This window comes from Leuresthes tenuis, unplaced genomic scaffold, assembly GCF_036924035.1.
Source record: "Leuresthes tenuis unplaced genomic scaffold, fLeuTen1.0.hap1 SCAF_6, whole genome shotgun sequence".
Classification (NCBI taxonomy): domain Eukaryota; kingdom Metazoa; phylum Chordata; class Actinopteri; order Atheriniformes; family Atherinopsidae; genus Leuresthes; species Leuresthes tenuis.
In genome coordinates, this window is record NW_027325360.1 from 32,330,665 (window position 1) to 32,349,869 (window position 19,205).

A 19,205-nucleotide genomic window follows, 5' to 3' on the forward strand; every position below is an offset into this window, starting at 1 on the left:
ATGGGTAAGAAAAGGTGCGAATGTCTAACCATACATCATCAAAAGAGGGAGCGGAGGTGTTCCGCTGTAAGACGGTGTGAATGTCCGACCATAGATGGTAAAAAGCGGGTAAGAAAAGGTTAAATTACCCGACTGTACACAATCAAAAGAGGGAGCGGAGTTGTTCAGCTGAGAGAAGGTGTGAAAGTCCGACCTTGGTTTGTAAAAAGCGGGTAAGATAAGGTTCGTATTTCCGAATATACACTATCAAAAGCGGAAGCGGAGGTGTTCGGCTGCAAGATATTGTGAACGTCCGACCAAAGTTTGTAAAAAGCAGTTAAGAAAAGGTTCGAATATCTAACCAAACATAATCAAAAGCGGGAGCGGAGGTGTTCGACTGGAAGTAGGTGTGAATGTCAGATCATAATTTGCAAAAAGCTGATGAGAAAGGGTGAGAATGCCCGACTATACACTATCAAATGTGGGAGCGGAGGTGTTCGTCTGTGAGTAGGTGTGAATCTCCGACCATAATTGCTGAAAAATGTGTTAGAAAAGGTAAGAATGCCGGACCATATATCATCAAAAGCGGTAGAGGTTGTGTTCGGCTGCAAGAAGGTGTGAATGTCCAGCCATAATTACTCACAAACGGGTAAGAAAAGGTACTATTGCCAGACCATATATGATCAAAACAGCTGCAAGAAGGTTTGAATGTCCGACTAAAGTTTGTAAAAAGCGGGTAAGACAAGGTGTGAATGCCCGACAATGTATGATCAAAAGAGGAGCGGAGGTTTTCGGCTGCAAGAAGGTCTGAATGTCCACCCATAATTACTGAAAAATGGGTAAGAAAAGGTGCGAAAGCCCAACCGCACATGATCATAAGTGGATGAGAAGATGTTCGACTGCAAGTAGGTGTGAATGTAAGATCATAATTTGTAAAAAGCGGGTAAGAAAAGGTAAGAATGCCCAACCATAAATTATCAAAAGCGGCAGCAGAGTTTCGGCTGGTATTTATCAATGTCTAGATAGATTTAAACAAAAAAAAAACGTTGTACTTTGCAGTAAAAGAAAGTGCAAATCAAAAGTTTTAGGAATCCGAGAATAAGCTTATTTTCATGAGTACTGCACGATTTTGGATTTTATGTATAAAATGAATTTCTTCACGCAAACTAAGTTAACGCTGCTTTGTCCTTCATATGTACCCATTTCTACATATATTTCAAGCATAAACTTCCTCATATTACCCTGAATGAGAAAGAGCCACACTTGTGATTAAGCCATACCTCCCTTTTGAGGAGTTCTGCATGATTTGGGATTTTATCTATAAAATTGATTCCTTCACTCAAACTATGTTAAAACGGCTTTTACCTTCATATTTATCAATGTCTTGATAGATTTAAACAAAAAAACAACGTTGTACTTTGCAATAAAAGAAAGAGCAAATCAAAAGTTTTAGGAATCCGAGAATAAGCTTATTTTCATGAGTTCTGCACGATTTCGGATTTTATGTATAAAATGAATTCATTCACTCAAACCAAGTTAAAACTGCTTTTTCCTTCATATTTATCAATGTCTAGATCAACTTCAACAAAGAACAACATTGTATTTTGCAGTAGAAGAAAGAGCAAAACTGAAGGATCAGGAATCCGAGAATAAGCTTCTTTTCATACGTTCTGCATGATTTGGGATTTTATGTATAAAATGAATTCCTTCACTCAAACTAAGTTAACACTGCTTTGTCCTTCATATGTACCCATTTCTACATATATTTCAAGCATAAACTTCCTCATATTACCCTGAATGAGAAAGAGCCACACTTGTGATTAAGCCATACCTCCCTTTTGAGGAGTTCTGCATGATTTGGGATTTTATCTATAAAATCAATTCCTTCACTCAAACTATGTTAAAACGGCTTTTACCTTCATATTTATCAATGTCTAGATCGACTTCAACAAAGAACAACATTGTATTTTGCAGTAGAAGAAAGAGCAACACTGAAGGATCAGGAATCCGAGAATAAGCTTATTTTCTTATGGGCAAGTGGGAACTGCTTTGTCCTTCATATTTATCAATGTGTAGATGGATTTCAACTTCTTCTACTCCAAAGTCCAATGTTTTTCTTTGTTGAAGTCGATCTAGACATTGATGAATATGGAAGGACAAAGCAGTTCTAACTTGGTTTGAGCAAAGCAATTCATTTTATAGCAAAATCCGAAATCGTGCAGAACTCATGAAAGCAGGCTTATACTCGGATTCCTGAAACTTTAGATTTGATCTTTCTTTTACTGCAAAGTACAACGTTGTTTTTTTTTTTAAATATTTCTAGACATGGTAAATATGAAGGACAAATCAGTTTTAACATAGTTTGAGTGAAGTAATGCATTTTATAAGCAAAATCCCAAATCATGCAGAACTCACGAAATGCTTTTTCTCGCTTTTCACTGCTTTTTACAAACTTTGGTCGGACGTTCACACCTTCTTGCATCCGAACACCTCCGCTTCCGCTTTTGATGATGTATATTCGGGCATTCGAACCTTTTTTTACCCGCTTTTTACAAACCATTGTTGGACTTTCACACCTTCTTGCAGCCGAACACCACCTCTCCCGCTTTTGATGATGTATGGTCCAGTATTCTTACCTTTTCTAACACATTTTTCAGCAATTATGGTCGGACATTCACACCTACTCACAGCTGGACACCTCCGCTCCCGCTTTTGATCATACAATGTCGGGACATCGCTCCTTGTCTTACCAGCTTTTTACAAACTTTAGTCGAACATTCACACCTTCTTGCAGCTGAACACCTCCGCTCCCGCTTTTGATGATGTATAGTCGGGCTTTCGAGCCTTTTCTTACCCGGTTTTTACAAATTATGGTTGGACATTCAGACCTTGCAGCCGAACACCTCCGCTCTCTCTTTTGATCATACATTGTTGGGCATTCGCACCTTGTCTTACCCGCTTTTTACAAACTATAGTCAGACATTCACACCTTGCAGCTGAACCTCCGCTCCCTGTTTTGATCATGTATGGTCTGGCAATACTACCTTTTCTTCCCCCGTTTGTGAGTAATTATGGCTGGACAATCACACATACTTGCAGTCGAACAGCTCTGCTCCCGCTTTTGATTATGTTTGGTTGGATATTCGAACCTTTTCTTAACTGCTTTTTACAAACCATGGTCGGACTTTCACACCTTCTTGTAGCCGAACAACTCCGCTCCCGCTATTGATTGTGTACAGTCGGGTATTTTAACCTTTTCTTACCCACTTTTTACCAACTATGGTCGGACATTCACACCGTCTTACAGCGGAACACCTCCGCTCCCGCTTTTTATGGTGTATAGTCGGGCATTCGAACCTTTTCTTACCCGCTATTTACAAACTATGGTAGGACATTCAAACATTCGTGTATCCGAAAACCTCCGCTCTCTCTTTTGATCATACATTGTCGGACATTCGCACCTTTTCTTACCCGCTTTTTACAAACCATGGTCGGACTGTCACACCTTCTTGTAGCCGAACACATCCGCTCCCGCTATTGATTGTGTACAGTCGGGTATTTTAACCTTTTCTTACCCGCTTTTTACCAAGTATGGTCGGACATTCACACCTTCGTACAGCGGAACACCTCCGCTCCCTCTTTTGATGGTGTATGTTCGGGCATTCAAACCTTTTCTTACCCGCTTTTTCCAAACTATGGTCGGCCATTCACAGCTTCCTCTCCACCATACTTGTATGGTGGGATATTCACACCCACTTGCATCCGAAAACCTCCGCCCCCACTTTTTTTTATATTTAGTCGGTCATTCGCAGCTTACCCGCTTTTGGCAAACTATGGCCTTCTTGCAGCCAAACACCTCTGATCTCGTTTTTGATGATGTAAGGTTGGGCATTCAGACCTTGCTTCACCTGCTTTTCACCAAATATAGTCGAACAGTCACACCTTCTTGCAGCCGAACACTTCTGCTCCACCTTTTAGTGTTCTATGGGGTATTCACACCTTTTTTTTCACCGCATTTTATTGATTATGGTTGGAAATTCTCACCCACTCATCCGAAGACCTCTCCTCCTGCTTTTGTTAATATATAGTCGGGCATTCAAACCTTTTCTTACCCGCTTTTTACAAATTATGGTTGTACATTCAGACCTTGCAGCCGAAAACCTCCGCTCCCTCATTTGATCATACATTGTCAGGCATTCGCACCTTGTCTTACCCGCTTTTTATAAACTTTAGTCAGACATTCAAACCTTGCAGCTGAACCACCTCCGCTCCCTGTTTTGATAATGTATGGTCTGGCAATACTACCTTTTCTTACCGGTTTGTGAGTAATTATGGCTGGACATTCACACCTACTTGCAGCCGAACACCACTTTTCCCGCTTTTGATGATGTATGGTCCGGCATTCTAGTCTTTTCTAACACATTTTTCAGCAATTATGGTTTGACATTCACACCTACTCACAGCCGAACACTTCCGCTCCCGCATTTGATGGTGTATAGTCGGGCATTCTCACCCTTTCTCATCAGCTTTTTGCAAATTATGATCTGACATTCACACCTACTTGCAGTCGAACAGCTCTGCTCCCGCTTTTGATTATGTTTGGTTGGATATTCGAAACTTTTCTTCACTGCTTTTTACAAACTTTGGTCGGACGTTCACACCTTCTTGCAGCCGAACACCTCCGCTTCCGCTTTTGATGATGTATATTCGGGCATTCGAACCTTTTCTTACCCATTTTTCAGTAATTATGGGTAGACATTCACACCTTCTTGCAGCTGAACACCTCCTCTCCCGCTTATGATCATGTGCAGTTTGATATTCGAAAATTTTCTTTCATGTTTTCTAGCAATTATTGATGGACATTCAGACCTCCTTGCAGCTGAACACCTCCGCTCCCGCTTTTGATGATGTATAGTCGGGCTTTCGAGCCTTTTCTTCCCCGGTTTTTACAAAATTATGGTTGGCCATTCAGACCTTCTTGCAGCCGAAAACCTCCGCTCCCTCTTTTGATCATACATTGTCGGGCATTCGCACCTTCTCTTACCCGCTTTTTACAAACCAGGGTCGGACTTTCACACCTTTTAGTAGCCGAACAACTCCGCTCCCGCTATTGATTGTGTACAGTCGGGTATTTTCACCTTTTCTTACCCGCTTTTTACCAACTATGGTCAGACATTCACACCTTCTTACAGTGGAACACCGCCGCTCCCTCTTTTGATGGTGTATGTTCGGGCTTTCGAACCTTTTCTTACCCGCTTTTTACAAACTATGGTTGGACATTAAAACCTTCTTGTAGCCGAACACATCCACTCCTGCTTTTGATGATGTATGGTTGGGCATTCGTACCTTTTCTTACCCATTTTGCAGTAATTATGGGTGGACATTCACACCTTTTTGCATTTTAACACCTCCTCTCCCGCTTATGATCATGTGCGGTTTGATATTCGAAAATTCTCTTCCATGTTTTCTAGCAATTATTGATGGACATTCAGACCTTCTTGCAGTTGAACACATCCGCTCCAGCTGTTGATGGTGTATAGTCGGGCTTTCGAGCCTTTTCTTCCCAGATTTTTACAAATTATGGATGGACATTCAGACCTTCTTTCAGCCGAAAACCTCCGCTCCCTCTTTTGATCATACATTGTCGGGCATTCGCACCTTTTCTTACCCGCTTTTTACAAACCATGGTCGGACTTTCACACCTTTTAGTAGCGGAACAACTCTGCTCCCGCTATTGATTGTGTACAATCGGGTATTTTAACCTTTTCTTACCTGCTTTTTGCCAACTATGGTCGGACATTCACACCTTCTTACAGCGGAACACCTCCGCTCCCTCCTTTGATGGTGTATGTTCGGGCATTCGAACCTTTTCTTACCCGCTTTTTACAAACTATGGTCAGACATTCACACCTTCTTGCAGCCGAACACTTCCGCTCTACCTTTTAGTGTTCTATGGGGTATTCACACCTTTTTTTTCACCGCATTTTATAGATTATGGTTGTAAATTCTCACCCACTCTTATCCGAAGACCTCTCCTCCTGCTTTGGTTAATATATAGTCGGGCATTCGAACCTTTTCTTACCCGCTTTTTACAAATTGTGGTCGAACATTCACACCTACTTGCAGCCGAACACCTCCGCTCCCGCTTTTGATGGTGTATAGTCGGGCTTTCGAGCCTTTTCTTCCCCGGTTTTTACAAATTATGGTTGGACATTCAGACCTTGCAGCCGAAAACCTCCGCTCCCTCTTTTGATCATACATTGTCAGGCATTCGCACCTACTTGCAGCCGAATACTTCCGCTCCACCTTTTAGTGATGTATGGTTGGCATTTGGCACCTTTTCTTACCCTTTCTTACCCTACTGATTGCTTAAGATTAAGTTGTTTTTTCTCAAACTACAACATTTTTTTAATTGTTGAAACTTGATTTGAAGTGGATAAATAAGGAGGACAAACAGTTTTAAGTCAGGCTGATAGAAGGAATTAATTTTATAGCAAAATCTGTATTTCGTCATATGTCGAGAGATGCTTATTGCTGAAGAAGTTCTTTCTCATTCTACAAAGTACAACGTTGTTTATCGTTGAAACTTGATTAGACATGAATAAATATGAAGGACAAAGCAGTCTTAACTTGGTTAGAGTTAAGGAATTCGTTTTATAGGAGAATCCGAATTCGTGCATAACTCGTAAAATAGAGCTTATTTTCGGATTCCTGAAGAATGAGTCTGGTTCTTTCTCATAATACAAAGTTTGTTGTTTATTGTTGAAACTTCATCAGAAGTGAAGAAATAAATGAATGCCTATCAACAAATGTGGGATCTAAACTCTAGTGCTTCCTCTAAAATAATTTCCTTTCTCAATTCAGAAATGTGTGTGTGTAAGTCACAACACCCGTGACACCAAAATGGCTTTCTTTTCTCTCTTTTCTCTACACTCTGCACTGTGAGCACACACACCAAATCAGAAAGGCTTTTTTCTCTCTTTTCTACATTATGGACTGTGGGGACACAAAACCGCTCTCTCTTTTTTTTTTTGATTGTGTGCCAGGGCGTTGTCTCACGTATTAGATTATGCTTACGATACGAATGGGTTTATCAGTCACATCAGAATCCATACATACTGATCCTCCCGTAATAAAATGGTCGGATCTTATCAAACACACTTTGTTTCTTGTGACAATCAAGTCAGCGAAACAGCGTATACACGTCAAGACACTGAATCAAGTTTGCCACAAGAACTCATAAGTTTGGCAGTATTGCTCTGCCGTCAGCAATCATACACCCATTTTATTTTCGTGAGACATGTGCAGGCACCTGTTCATCTACTGTTCTATCACTATGAATTAGTTTATCTATTATCAATAAGGATACTTCTAACTACTATCAAAGTATGTCCAGACTTCTTATGTTGTCAGTTGTTATATATATGAATAAGTGGGTAGCTACTGACAAGCATTAAGCATGTCACACAGCCCAAACATATAACATTTCAGGACACACCACACAGTTAACAACCACAGTGAAGTGTCAAAGCCCAAACATGTAACATTCAACAGGACACTTACACAACACATTCAAATCAAACAGTCAGACAACATACAAGAACATATACCCCAGCCGGCATTGCTCCCTGCCTATTTTCCTACAGCTCACTATGTGTGCGCACACCTTTATTCACAAACTCTTCAACTTATACTCTTTTACCAAAGCTGCTACAGCTCGATTGGCCGAATACCCTTAGATCCTATTTCGGTGAATTTGACATCTGCCTTACATGTAACAGATTAGCGGTTTAGCAGTTTTAATTTAGTTCGAGTGAAGGAATTCATTTTATCGCAAAATCCGAAATTGTGAAGAACTCATGAAAGTAAGCTTATTCTCGGATTCCTGAAACTTTAGATTTGCTCTTTCTTTTACTGCAAAGTACAACGTTGTTTTTTTTTTGATTAAATCTTTCTAGACATGGTAAATATGAAGGACAAAGCAGTTTTAACATAGTTTGAGTGAAGGAATTCATTTTATAGATAAAATCCCAAGAGTCTGCTGAGAAAAGAGAGTGAATGCGAAGTAGACTTTAACACGGCTCTGGGAGCGAGCCGAGTGTGGGTTAACCGGGAGAATTGCTTGAAAGAAACGCGACACCGAATGAGCGGTCAGAACAAAGCCTCAATACGGTGTTCCCGTGGTGTTTTTGTTGCTGCCTTGTCGATTGCACAGGGGCAAGCGTTTCAACCAAGCAACGCTCACCATGGGGAAGGTGGCTATGGCAACTAGCCTGATGCCCTGCTCCCGCAGTGACGGATAATCGTACTCTGGTTTCTCTTCATAACATACAAGTCTTTCGCCTTTTACTAAAGACTTTCGTGGAGAGCAGCACTAATGAGTTGTTTCTATTTTTGGCAGGCTTTACCTTTGCGGGTGAAGCCCTTTCTGTCTGTGCAAAATAAATTTTGTTACTGTGCAGAGTTACTTCTCTGAGTAGAGTCGCCTTACTTGTTGCGATTGTGCCGATGTTCGAAGCTGGAGTGCAAAGTTGTTGCTTGAATGGTGCTTGCTGGAGCATGCGGGAGTGCAAAGTTATACCATTTAAAAGGGCTGAAGAGTGCTCAGTGCAGCGGGTGGGCGGAGGTGCAACGTGACACTCTGGCCACCTATGGCCATAAAAAGAACACTGCTACAAGTGCGCATTGTGCCAGCAAGGGCCCTCGGACCTGAAACAGTGGACAGTTATCGCTTCTCGGCCTTTTGGCTAAGATCAAGTGTAGTATCTGTTCTTATCAGTTTAATATGTCCTCTATACGAGGACTACATATTAAATGGATTTTTAAGAATAGGAGTTGAAAAAGAAGCTTGCTCCGTTCACTCCAAGCATCGACCCAGTACTGCAGTGCCGCTGGGAACGGTGCGCTCTTCTCTGCTCTTGTGAAAAAGCAAACAGCGATGCAGGATGGAAGTTTCAGGGAGCCCAAGATGAAACTTTCTTTTAATCTGCTGAGAAAAGAGAGTGAATGCGAAGTAGACTTTAACACAGCTCTGGGAGCAAGCTGAGTGTGGGCTAACCGGGAGAATTGCTTGAAAGAAACGCGACACCGAATGAGTGGTCAGAACAAAGCCTCAATACGGTGTTCCCGTGGTGTTTGTGGCTGCCTTGTCTTTTGCACAGAGTAAAAGACAAGGCAGCCATCGAATAGGGCCCGATTGTTCCTACTTGGTCAGCCGAGGAGCAAGGGGGGGGGAGCAAGCGTCTCAACCAAGCAAATCTCACCAAGTAGGAACAATCGGGCCCTATTCGATGGCTGCAACACCTGAAAGAGATATTGATGCGAGACCCGATCAAAAGCTTTTTCAAAGTCTAAATTTAAGATGACAAGCCGGGTGTTTCTGTCTCTAGCGTAATCAATGATGTCTCGAATCAGTACGAGGCTGTCGGTGAGTTGTCTCTCTGAGATGACACAAGCCTGGTCTGGGTGAATTACCTCCTCTAAAACAGAGGACATCCGTGTCGTTAAAACCTTGCTAAAAAGTTTACAGTCAAAGTTTAAAAGTGTGATGGGCCTCCAATTCTTTAGGTCAGTCTTATCATTTTTATCAGAAGTGAAGAAATAAATGAATGCCTATCAACAAATGTGGGATCTAAACTCTAGTGCTTCCTCTAAAATAATTTCCTTTCTCAATTTAAAAATGTGTGTGTGTAAGTCACAACACCCGTGACACCAAAACGGCTTTCTTTTCTCTACACTCTGCACTATGAGCACACACACCAAATCAGAAAGGCTTTTTTCTGTCTTTTCTACATTATGGACTGTGGGGACACAAAACCGCTCTCTCTTTTTTTTTTTATCGTGTGCCAGGGCGTTGTCTCACGTATTAGATTGTGCTTAAGATACGAATGGGTTTATCAGTCACATCAGAATCCATACATACTGATCCTCCCGTAATAAAATGGTCGGATCTTATCAAACACACTTTGCTTCTTGTGACAATCAAGTCAGCGAAACAGCGTATACACGTCAAGACACTGAATCAAGTTTGCCACAAGAACTCATAAGTTTGGCAGTATTGCTCTGCCGTCAGCAATCATACACCCATTTTATTTTCGTGAGACGTGCAGGCACCTGTTCATCTACTGTTCTATCACTATGAATTAGTTTATCTATTATCAATAAGGATACTTCTACAACTACTCTATCAAAGTATGTCCGGACTTCTTACGTAGTCAGTTGCTATATATGAATAAGTGGGTAGCTACTGACAAGCATTAAGCATGTCACACAGCCCAAACATATAACATTTCAGGACACACCACACAGTTAACAACCACAGTGAAGCGTGTCAAAGCCCAAACATGTAACATTCAACAGGACACTTACACAACTCCCGGTAATATAATAGAAACAACTCATTAGTGCTGCTCTCCACGGAAGTCTTTAGTAAAAGGCGAAAGACTTGTATGTTATGAAGAGAAACCAGAGTACGATTATCCGTCACTGCGGGAGCAGGGCATCAGGCTAGTTGGTATAGCCACCTTCCCCATGGTGAGCTTTGCTTGGTTGAGACGCTTGCCCCCCCCCCTTGCTCCTCGGCTGACCAAGTAGGAACAATCGGGCCCTATTCGATGGCTGCCTTTTCTTTTACTCTATGCAAAAGACAAGGCAGCAACAAAAACACCACGAGAATCCCGTATTGAGGCTTTGTTCTGACCGCTCATTCGGTGTCGCGTTTCTTTCAAGCAATTCTCCCGGTTAGCCGACACTCGGCCCGCTCCCATAGCCGTGTTAAAGTCTACTTCGCATTCACTCTCTTTTCTCTGCAGACTCTTGGGATTTTATCTATAAAATGAATTCCTTCACTCAAACTATGTCAAAACTGCTTTGTCGTTCATATTTACCATGTCTAGAAAGATTTAAACAAAAAAAACAACGTTGTACTTTGCAGTAAAAGAAAGAGCAAATCTAAAGTTTCAGGAATCCGAGAATAAGCTTACTTTCATGAGTGCTTCACGATTTCGGATTTTGCTATAAAATGAATTCCTTCACTCAAACTAAATTAAAACTGCTAAACCGCTAATCTGTTACATGTAAGGCAGATGTCAAATTCACCGAAATAGGATCTAAGGGTATTCGGCCAATCGAGCTGTAGCAGCTTCGGTAAAAGAGTATAAGTTGAAGAGTTTGTGAATAAAGGTGTGCGCACACATAGTGAGCTGTAGGAAAATAGGCAGGGAGCAATGCCGGCTGGGGTATATGTTCTTGTATGTTGTCTGACTGTTTGATTTGAATGTGTTGTGTAAGTGTCCTGTTGAATGTTTGGGCTTTGACACTTCACTGTGGTTGTTAACTGTGTGGTGTGTCCTGAAATGTTATATGTTTGGGCTGTGTGACATGCTTAATGCTTGTCAGTAGCTATCCACTTATTCATATATAGCAACTGACAACATAAGAAGTCTGGACATACTTTGATAGTAGTTGTAGAAGTATCCTTATTGATAATAGATAAACTAATTCATAGTGATAGAACAGTAGATGAACAGGTGCCTGCACGTCTCACGAAAATAAAATGGGTGTATGATTGCTGACGGCAGAGCAATACTGCCAAACTTATGAGTTCTTGTGGCAAACTTGATTCAGTGTCTTGACGTGTATACGCTGTTTCGCTGACTTGATTGTCACAAGAAGCAAAGTGTGTTTGATAAGATCCGACCATTTTATTACGGGAGGATCAGTATGTATGGATTCTGATGTGACTGATAAACCCATTCGTATCTTAAGCATAATCTAATACGTGAGACAACGCCCTGGCACACAATCAAAAAAAAAAAGAGAGAGCGGTTTTGTGTCCCCACAGTCCATAATGTAGAAAAGAGAGAAAAAAGCCTTTCTGATTTGGTGTGTGTGCTCATAGTGCAGAGTGTAGAGAAAAGAGAGAAAAGAAAGCCGTTTTGGTGTCACGGGTGTTGTGACTTACACACACACATTTCTGAATTGAGAAAAGAAATTATTTTAGAGGAAGCAGTAGAGTTTAGATCCCACATTTGTTGATAGGCATTCATTTATTTCTTCGCTTCTGATGAAGTTTCAACAATAAACAACAAACTTTGTATTATGAGAAAGAACCAGACTCATTCTTCAGGAATCCGAAAATAAGCACGAATTCGGATTCTCCTATAAAACGAATTAATTAACTCAAACCAAGTTAAGACTGCTTTGTCCTTCATATTTATTCATGTCTAATCAAGTTTCAACGATAAACAACGTACTTTGTAGAATGTGAAAGAACTTCTTCAGCAATAAGCATCTCTCGACATATGACGAAATACAGATTTTGTTATAAAATTAATTTCTTCTATCAGCGTGACTTAAAACTGTTTGTCCTCCTTATTTATCCACTTCAAATCAAGTTTCAACAATTAAAAAAAAATTGTAGTTTGAGAAAGAACAACTTAATCTTCAGCAATCAGTATAAAAAGAGGGTAACAAAAGGTGCAAATGCCAACTATACATCACTAAAAGGTGGAGCGGAAGTATTCAGCTGCAAGTAGGTGTGAATGTTCGACCATAATTTGTAAAAAGTGGGTAAGAAAAGGTTCGAATGCCCGACTAAATATTAACAAAAGCGGGAGGAGAGGTCTTCGGATGAGAGTGGGTGAGAATTTCCTACCATACAAGTATGGTGGAGAGGAAGCTGTGATTGGCCGACAATAGTAAAAAGCAGGTGAGAAAAGGTGCGAATGTCAAAACATACATGATCAAAACAGGGAGCGGAGGTGTTTGGCTGCGACAAGGTGTGAATGTCCACCCATAATTAATGAAAAACGGGCAACAAGTAGGTTCGAATGCCCAACCATACATCATCAAAAGCAGGAGTGGATGTGTTCGGCTTCAAGAAGGTATGAATGTCCATCAATAATTGCTATAAAACATGAAAGAAAATTTTCGAATATCAAACCGCACATAATCATAAGCGGGAGAGGAGGTGTTCCGCTGCAAGAAGGTGTGAATATCCACCCATAATTACTGAAAAATGGGTAAGAAAAGGTGCGAATGCCCAACCATACATCATCAAAAGCAGGAGTGGATGTGTTCGGCTACAAGAAGGTTTGAATGTCCGACCATAGTTTGTAAAAAGCGGGTAAGAACAGGTTTGTATGCCCGACTGTACACCATCAAATGCGGGAGCGGAGGTGTTCGGCTGTGAGTAGGTGTGAATCTCCAACCATAATTGCTGAAAAATGTGTTAGAAAAGGTAAAAATGCCGGTCCATACATCATCAAAAGCAGGAGAGGTGGTGTTCGGCTGCAAGTAGATGTGAATGTCCAGCCATAATTACTCACAAATGGGTAAGAAAAGGTAGTATTGCCAGACCATACATGATAAAAACAGGGTGCGGAGGTGGTTAAGCTGCAAGAAGGTGTTAATGTCCGACTAAAGTTCAAATATATTAACAAAAGCGGGAGGAGAGGTCTTCGGATGAGAGTGGTTGAAAATTTCCGACCATAATGTATAAAATGCGGTGAAAAAAAGGTGTGATAGAACACTAAAAGGTGGAGCGGAAGTGTTCGGCTGCAAGAAGGTGTGAATGTCCGACTATATTTGGTGAAAAGCAGGTGAAGCAAGGTCTGAATGCCCAACCTTACATCATCAAAAGCGAGATCAGAGGTGTTTGGCTGCAAGAAGGCCATAGTTTGCCAAAAGCGGGTAAGGTGCGAATGTCCGACTAAATATCAACAAAATTTGGGGCGGAGGTCTTCGGATGCAAGTGGGTGTGAATATCCCACCATACAAGTATGGTGGAGAGGAAGCTGTGAATAGCCGACCATAGTTTGGAAAAAGCGGGTAAGAAAAGGTTTGAATGCCCGAACATACACCATCAAAAGAGGGAGCGGAGGTGTTCCGCTGTACGAAGGTGTGAATGGCCGACCACACTTGGTAAAAAGCGGGTAAGAAAAGGTTAAAATACCCGACTGTACACAATCAATAGCGGGAGCGGATGTGTTCGGCTACAAGAAGATGTGACAGTCCGACCATGGTTTGTAAAAAGCGGGAGCAGAGGTGTTCCGCTGTAAGACGGTGTGAATGTCCGACCATAGTTGGTAAAAAGCGGGTTAGAGAAGGTTAAAATACCCGACTGTACACAATCAATAGCGGGAGCGGAGTTGTTCGGCTACAAGAAGGTGTGAAAGTCCGACCATAATTGCTGAAGAATGTGTTAGAAAAGGTAAGAATGCTGGACCATACATCATCAAAAGCGGGAGAGGTGGTGTTCGGCTGCAAAAAGGTGTGACTGTTCGACTAAAGTTTGTAAAAAGTGGGTAAGACAAGGTGCGAATGCCTGACAATGTATGATCAAAAGCGGGAGCGGAGGTGTTCAGCTGCAAGAAGGTCTACATGTCCATCAATAATTGCTAGAAAACATGAAAGAAACTTTTCGAAAATCAAACCGCACATGAGCATAAGTGGGATAGGAGGTGTTCAGCTGCAAGGTGTGAATGTCCACCCATAATTCCTGAAAAATGGGCAAAAAAAAGGTGTGAATGCCCAACCATACATCATCAAAAGCAGGAGTGGAAGTGTTCGGCTACAAGAAGGTGTGAACGTCCAACCAAAATATGTAAAAAGAAGTTAAGAAAAGGTTCGAATATCCAACCAAACATAATCAAAAGCGGGAGCAGAGCTGTTCGACTGCAAGTAGGTGTGAATGTCAGATCATAATTTGCAAAAAGCTGATGAGAAAGGGTGAGAATGCCCGACTATACATCATCAAATGCGGGAGCGGAGTTGTTCGGCTGTGAGTAGGTGTGAATCTCCGACCATAATTGCTGAAAAATGTGTTAGAAAAGGTAAAAATGCCGGTCCATACATCATCAAAAGTGAGAGAGGTTGTGTTCGGCTGCAAGTAGGTGTGAATGTCCAGCCATAATTACTCACAAACGGGTAAGAAAAGGTAGTATTGCCAGACCATATATGATCAAAACAGGGAGCGGAGGTGGTTCAGCTGCAAGAAGGTTTGAATGTCCGACTAAAGTTCAAATATATTAACGAAAGCGGGAGGAGAGGTCTTCGGATGAGAGTGGTTGAAAATTTCCGACCATAATGTATAAAATGCGGTGGAAAAAAAGGTGTGATAGAACACTAAAAGGTGGAGCGGAAGTGTTCGGCTGCAAGAAGGTGTGAATGTCCGACTATATTTGGTGAAAAGCAGGTGAAGCAAGGTCTGAATGCCCAACCTTACATCATCAAAAGCGAGATCAGAGGTGTTTGGCTGCAAGAAGGCCATAGTTTGCCAAAAGCGGGTAAGGTGCGAATGTCATACTAAATATCAACAAAATTTGGGGCAGAGGTCTTCGGATGCAAGTGGGTGTGAATATCCAACCATACAAGTATGGTGGAGAGGAAGCTGTGAATAGCCGACCATAGTTTGGAAATAGCGGGTAAGAAAAGGTTTGAATACCCGAACATACACCATCAAAAGAGGGAGCGGAGGTGTTCCGCTGTACGAAGGTGTGAATGTCCGACCATAGTTGGTAAGAAGCGGGTAAGAAAAGGTTAAAATACCCGACTGTACACAATCAATAGCGGGAGCGGATGTGTTCGGCTACAAGAAGGTGTGAAAGTCCGACCATGGTTTGTAAAAAGCGGGTAAGAAAAGGTGCGAATGTCCGACAATGTATGATCAAAAGAGAGAGCGGAGGTTTTCGGATATAAGAAGGTTTGAATGTCCCACCATAGTTTGTAAAAAGCGGGTAAGAAAAGGTTCGAATGCCCGACTATACACCATCAAAAGCGGGAGCAGAGGTGTTCCGCTGTAAGACGGTGTGAATGTCCGACCATAGTTGGTAAAAAGCGGGTAAGAAAAGGTTAAAATACCCGACTGTACACAATCAATAGCGGGAGCGGAGTTGTTCGGCTACAAGAAGGTGTGAAAGTCCGACCATGGTTTGTAAAAACCGGGAAGAAAAGGCTCGAAAGCCCGACTATACACCATCAAAAAGAAGGTTTGAATGTCCATCAATAATTGCTTTAAAACAAGAAAGTAAATTTTCGAACATCAAACCGTACATGATCATAAGCGGGAGAGGAGGTGTTCCGCTCTAAGACGGTGTGAATGTCCGACAATAGTTGGTAAAAAGCGGGTAAGAAAAGGTTAAAATACCCGACTGTACACAATCAATAGCGGGAGCGGAGGTGTTCGGCTACTAAAAGGTGTGAAAGTCCGATCCTGGTTTGTAAAAAGCGGGTAAGAAAAGGTTCGAATGCCCGAACATACACCATCAAAAGAGGGAGCGGAGGTGTTCGGCTGTAAGACGGTGTGAATGTCCGATCATAGTTGGTAAAAAGCGGGTAAGAAAAGGTTAAAATACCCGACTGTACACAATCAAAAGAGGGAGCGGAGTTGTTCAGCTAAGAGAAGGTGTGAAAGTCCGACCATGGTTTGTAAAAAGCGGGTAAGAAAAGGTTCGTATGCCCGAATATACACTATCAAAACCGGAAGCGTAGGTGTTCGGCTGCAAGAAGGTGTGAACGTCCGACCAAAGTTTGTAAAAAAGCAGTTAAGAAAAGGTGCGAATATCTAACCAAACATAATCAAAAGCGGATGATAAGGTGTTCGACTGCAAGTAGGTGTGAATATCAGATCATAATTTGCAAAAAGCTGATGAGAAAGGGTGAGAAATCCCGACTATACACCATCAAATGCGGTAGCGGAGTTGTTCGGCTGTGAGTAGGTGTGATTCTCCAACCATAATTGCTGAAAAATGTGTTAGAAAAGGTAAGAATGCCTGTCCATACATCATCAAAATCGGGAGAGGTGGTGTTCGGCTGCAAGTAGGTGTGAATGTCCATTAATAATTGCTTTAAAACATGAAATAAAATTTTCGAATATCAAACCATACATGATCATTAGCAGGAGAGGAGGTGTTCAGCTGCAAGAAGGTGTGAATTTCCAGCCATAATTACTCACAAACGGGTAAGAAAAGGTACTATTGCCAGACCATATATGATCAAAACAGGGAGCGGAGGTGGTTCAGCTGCAAGAAGGTTTGAATGTCCGACTAAAGTTTGTAAAAAGCGGGTAAGACAAGGTGTGAATGCCCGACAATGTATGATCAAAAGAGGAGCGGAGGTTTTCGGCTGCAAGAAGGTCTGAATGTCCACCCATAATTACTGAAAAATGGGTAAGAAAAGGTGCGAAAGCCCAACCGCACATGATCATAAGTGGATGAGAAGGTGTTCGACTGCAAGTAGGTGTGAATGTAAGATCATAATTTGTAAAAAGCGGGTAAGAAAAGGTAAGAATGCCCAACCATAAATTATCAAAAGCGGCAGCAGAGTTTTGGCTGGTATTTATCAATGTCTAGATAGATTTCAACAAAAAACAACGTTGTACTTTGCAGTAAAAGAAAGTGCAAATCAAAAGTTTTAGGAATCCGAGAATAAGCTTATTTTCATGAGTTCTGCACGATTTCGGATTTTATGTATAAAATGAATTTCTTCACGCAAACTAAGTTAACACTGCTTTGTCCTTCATATGTACCCATTTCTACATATATTTCAAGCATAAACTTCCTCATATTACCCTGAATGAGAAAGAGCCACACTTGTGATTAAGCCATACCTCCCTTTTGAGGAGTTCTGCATGATTTGGGATTTTATCTATAAAATGAATTCCTTCACTCAAACTATGTTAAAACGGCTTTTACCTTCATATTTATCAATGTCTCGATAGATTTAAACAAAAAAACAACGTTGTACTTTGCAATAAAAGAAAGAGCAAATCAAAAGTTTTAGGAATCCGAGAATAAGCTTATTTTCATGAGTTCTGCACGATTTCGGATTTTATGTATAAAATGAATTCATTCACTCAAACCAAGTTAAAACTGCTTTTTCCTTCATATTTATCAATGTCTAGATCGACTTCAACAAAGAACAACATTGTATTTTGCAGTAGAAGAAAGAGCAAAACTGAAGGATCAGGAATCCGAGAATAAGCTTCTTTTCATACGTTCTGCATGATTTGGGATTTTATGTATAAAATGAATTCCTTCACTCAAACTAAGTTAACACTGCTTTGTCCTTCATATGTACCCATTTCTACATATATTTCAAGCATAAACTTCCTCATACTACCCCGAATGAGAAAGAACCACACTTGTGATTAAGCCATACGCCCCTTTTGAGGAGTTCTGCATGATTTGGGATTTTATCTATAAAATCAATTCCTTCACTCAAACTATGTTAAAACGGCTTTTACCTTCATATTTATCAATGTCTCGATAGATTTAAACAAAAAACAACGTTGTACTTTGCAGTAAAAGAAAGAGCCAATCAAAAGTTTTAGGAATCCGAGAATAAGCTTATTTTCATGAGTTCTGCACGATTTCGGATTTTATGTATAAAATGAATTCATTCACTCAAACCAAGTTAAAACAGCTTTTTCCTTCATATTTATCAATGTCTAGATCGACTTCAACAAAGAACAACATTGTATTTTGCAGTAGAAGAAAGAGCAACACTGAAGGATCAGGAATCCGAGAATAAGCTTATTTTCTTATGGGCAAGTGGGAACTGCTTTGTCCTTCATATTTATCAATGTGTAGATGGATTTCAACTTCTTCTACTGCAAAGTCCAATGTTTTTCTTTGTTGAAGTCGATCTAGACATTGATGAATATGGAAGGACAAAGCAGTTTTAACTTGGTTTGAGCAAAGCAATTCATTTTATAGCAAAATCCGAAATCGTGCAGAACTCATGAAAGCAGGCTTATACTCGGATTCCTGAAACTTAAGATTTGCTCTTTCTTTTACTGCAAAGTACAACGTTGTTTTTTTGTTTAAATATGTCTAGACATGGTAAATATGAAGGACAAATCAGTTTTAACATAGTTTGAGTGAAGTAATGCATTTTATAAGCAAAATCCCAAATCATGCGGAACTCACGAAATGCTTTTTCTCGCTTTTCACTGCTTTTTACAAACTTTGGTTGGACGTTCACACCTTCTTGCATCCGAACACCTCCGCTTCCGCTTTTGATGATGTATATTCGGTCATTCGAACCTTTTATTACCCGCTTTTTACAAACCATTGTCGGACATTCACACCTTCTTGCAGCCGAACACCACCTCTCCCGCTTTTGATGATGTATGGTCCAGTATTCTTACCTTTTCTAACACATTTTTCAGCAATTATGGTCGGACAATCACACCTACTCACAGCTGGACACCTCCGCTCCCGCTT

The 19,205-nt window shown here is 41.0% G+C and overlaps 3 non-coding genes across 3 annotated transcripts; 2 read left to right on the plus strand and 1 right to left on the minus strand.

Annotated features, from left to right (window-relative positions):
* The first annotated feature begins 8,284 nt into the window (after positions 1-8,284).
* Positions 8,285-8,398, plus strand: LOC140310744 (U5 spliceosomal RNA). The gene has a single exon (XR_011916787.1). It is a non-coding gene; the product is annotated as a U5 spliceosomal RNA (small nuclear RNA).
* A 308-nt stretch (positions 8,399-8,706) lies between these two features.
* On the plus strand, positions 8,707-8,890 carry LOC140310368 (U2 spliceosomal RNA). Its single transcript, XR_011916446.1, has one exon. It is a non-coding gene; the product is annotated as a U2 spliceosomal RNA (small nuclear RNA).
* Positions 8,891-10,336: 1,446 nt separating this feature from the next.
* LOC140310831 (U5 spliceosomal RNA) lies at positions 10,337-10,452 on the minus strand. Its single transcript, XR_011916865.1, has one exon. It is a non-coding gene; the product is annotated as a U5 spliceosomal RNA (small nuclear RNA).
* Between the last annotated feature and the right edge of the window lie 8,753 nt (positions 10,453-19,205).